The sequence below is a fragment of the Leptinotarsa decemlineata genome, unplaced genomic scaffold (assembly GCF_025532065.1).
Source record: "Leptinotarsa decemlineata unplaced genomic scaffold, Ldec_3_MD MMD2_P_RNA_scaffold_9, whole genome shotgun sequence".
Classification (NCBI taxonomy): domain Eukaryota; kingdom Metazoa; phylum Arthropoda; class Insecta; order Coleoptera; family Chrysomelidae; genus Leptinotarsa; species Leptinotarsa decemlineata.
Genome location: NW_027412536.1, coordinates 14,165,126 through 14,169,095, shown reverse-complemented (window position 1 = coordinate 14,169,095; position 3,970 = coordinate 14,165,126).

Genomic DNA, 3,970 nt, shown 5'->3' with positions numbered 1-3,970 from the left:
GTAACGGAATACATACTCTGTATTGTACAGGTGTCTAACTTCATGTACGTAATCCGGAATATTAGTCACCAGTGGGTAGTGAGAGTTTATTAAAGGACACGAGCGTTTCTATCTACGAGATGAAAGAAAACTTAATTCACAAATTGGTATTTCAGCATACTAGTGGGCGAACAGCAGGCACGTGTTTTTGGCTACTTAGTCTTCGTCAGTATGGTACAGCCAAGTGTAAATGGTAGGCAACACTTGGTTGCGGATTCGTAACATCGTCGGGAGAGCTTGTGATGACAAAAACAACTCTCAACTTAATCACGGGTGCACCTATTACAACATGCGTGGCATTTGGGTCCAAGATGAAACGAAAATGAATGATGGATATTGGGTGATACAATGTTAATCAATGAAAAGAAACAATTAGACTAGAACTCATAGGAAAGTTTGCAAACCGGAAACACTCGTTTCTGGCTTGCACTTGCACTTGGCTGCACCGCACTGATGGGGTCAATAGCCAGAAACACGTGTCTGTATGTATATTTTCAATTTGAAAACTTCCCACCCTTAATATCTTCCTTCCAGTAAACAATACGAAGAATCGAAAGAACAGGTCAATTTTATTGTCAATAGGGACACTTTCAAGAACTATTTGTAGCCCGCGTGGTTCAATCCCCTAGGAAGTGTAGATGTTACCCTTAGAATTTTAAATTGGAATGGGGGGGTCAAGTGGCACATCATTTTGATTGACGTTAAATTCTGCTTCCAATGGTAACCTGACTTATTATTTTTTGATGAGCATTTTTTGAAAAATAGCGTCCTAAACTAAAAGAAGTAATTATTATTACGCCTATAGTGAGATGCATGGTTTGACCAGAACTGGTAAGAATATTAGGTGGTACCGTTCTAAACCTTTATTAGGAATAACATTACACATTCGCTCCAATTAATTTACATCAAAAAGTAGTCTAATGGTGAAACGCAGATGGTAATAAAGTTGTGTTTAGTAAATGCTGACTTTTTATTTCTCAATGCAGAAAGTGTACAGATAGCCGTTCTTTTTGCTGCTTCTGCTGTAAATAATTTCTGTTTTCAGGCAACAAATTGGTTCGCAAATTTGAACGAAGTGTTAGTATTGTGCATATACAGTTGTACCTGTTGGGCTGTTTAGTGATTACTTTAAAAAGTGTACATTCTTCAAGACAGAACTGAAAAGATTATAACTTACGGAGACGTTGGAAATTGCGCACGAAAGGCGGCATGTCTTTTTAAAGAAATCCATCCAAAAATAATTCAGCGATAAACAAAAAAAGGAATAGCCCCGGAATACAAAATGAAGCAGCTCAAATTGAAGTTTTGGGAACATTTGCTGCAAGGCGTACTTACGCTCAGTATCAGAACAGACGGGAATGTCACGCGAGACTGTAAGAAAAGCATTGAAAATGCAATAATTTCATCCTTTTAAAATGCAGATTCTCCAAGAGCTCCACGAGGATGATTATGATAGAGAAATAGAGTTTCGCGAAATCATGTCTCTTCAAGTCAATTCGATCCCTAATCTTTTTTGTTAAACGTCTTTTCCAGCGATGAGTGATCATTTTTTTGAATAGCAATGTTAATAGACAAAATTATCGCCATTGAAGTGACAAAGTGACATCCTGCATAGAGGTGTGTCCACTAGCCCCATATTATGTAGGTGTTTCCTTAGCTAACAGTGGCCAGTCAGAAATCCTACTGTAAGGCGTAGATTTTTCCTGGTCATCGCCAGATATTTCTTCGGCGCCAGCTTCCCAGGGTCGCCCAAGGTGATCCTGGCAAGATTACATCCTTTGATTTCATCCCATCTCTTTAAAGATTGAGCATGGGTGTAACATTTGACTAGTTCCGCAATTGTCGAAGTCATCAGGCCGTGGGTGCCACTTTGAAAATGCCATTATTGATCTATTGTTTCTGGGAGAAAACATAAGTGGCTTGTTTATAAAACGCAACCTTCTGATATACCGTACTGATGACATCTAATGAGCTACAAACACGTATCTGCGGTTTACTTATTTAATGAGTACTTCGTCCATGAATGCCCCTTATATGAAAAAAACTTGTTCGCTATCTTAGGCGGTTCGATGAGCAAAACGGTTAAATATTTTGTACTCAACGTTTTCAGAATATCGAACTCTAAATATTTTTGATATACCTATTATCAGAATTGGTTACATGAAAAGAGTTACCATGTGAAGCAAAGGTATTTTAGAGGAAAAAAACTGTTTCAAACGAAGAAATCAAATTGACAAGATACATTTTTAGTGATAATTCTGTAATATCTTGAAACTCATCATTTGACAATTAGTTTTAAATATTTGATTCACCAAGATGTGTGTTTTTATATAAAGGAATATACAGAGCCGGATCAACCCTGTATGGGCCTGTAGGCAATACAATTTTCGGGCCCCTTTTCTTTACCTACTCTGACTAACTAAATCATGTGATGTATTTTTTTGCCTTCTACCCACATTCCTGAATACAATTCCCAATATAGGCATGGATGACGTCCTAAGGGCGAGTTCAGACATACGCAGGCTCTATGCGTGCTCAACGCGGGTTGGCTGAGTACAAAGTCACCCGCGCAGCCCACGCGTAGAGTACGTGTACGTTTGATTCCGCCCTAAGTCTAGGTGTTTTCTATGTATACATGAAAAATTAAACGCGACTCAGTCATTTTTAATTTAAAATATATATTTAACCAAACGCAATAAACAAAAGAAAAAATTGAAGTAATTTCAGTAACTTCTGTTAATTCAAATATGAACTTTTATAACTTTTTTATATATAAAATCTTTCACGACTTCTTCAATGTGAACCTTTTCCAATACATCATTTTCAATTGCCATTATCGACAATGAATTTAAGCGATGTTGAAACATTGTTGCTCGAAGAGAATTTTTTAATAATTTCAATTTTGAAAAATTTCGTTCTCCTGTCGCGTTTGTGATCATCAAACTTCTATAAATTTGCAATGCTATCATACCATTTGGGAAAGTTAATTGAGCCATATTATTAAGGATCAATTTATACGATTCTTCAGCAGCTACAATGTTATCTTTCCCGGCATCCTGCAATTGTAAGACGAAGTACTTGAACTGTACCATCTCGTGTATAAATTCATGCTCAATATCCTCAGAATAATGCTCACAAAATTTTGTAGAAGCCTCTTTGATTTGATCGTCCGAACCAATCATGATTTATTCTCCCGTTAAGTTTTCAGGACAATGTTCATAAAAAGAACTAATACTTTACTCCTATTCAGAGTAAACACAAAGCATAAAGTGTTTTTCAATTCACTGTCGTAAAACGCTCCTGATAGCATCTTACGAATCGGGGAATTCCTCAACGTAAAACGACATAAACAGTCCGCCTACTCGCTGCGTTCCGAATTTTTTAAATACTTTTGGTGTATGTGGAAATCGTAAGTCTTCAAAGACGGAGCACACTAAAACTTTTTTAAATTTACCTTAAAATCGCAAAACTCACATATTGTACTTAACGTATTTCGAAAGTTTTGGAATTATTACGCTACACATTATTATCACGCTACGGAAGCTTACAGAACGCACCCAAAGAATCAGGGATTCCCCCAACGTAAATGAAGTCCAGTTGCGTTACAAAGGATTATATTACTTCTAATATTAGATACTAGATGGTTCTGTATATATAAAGTGTTACATGCGTTGAAAAAAAAAAAAAGAATAGTATTGTTGATTATCATTTTCGATCCATAAAACTTTTTTTTGCGGGCTGCAGTGGGCCCCTGTCGATCCTAGGCAGTTGTCTACTCTGCCTTAAGGTTAATCCGTCTCTGGGAATATATAATAAAGATATATAAAGTATCATGTGGCAATCTTGATTCTGAGGTTAGTTGTTTGTCATGCTCATTACTCAGAGGGTTCATTACAGATTACGTGACGTAATAATAAATATGGACTGGTCA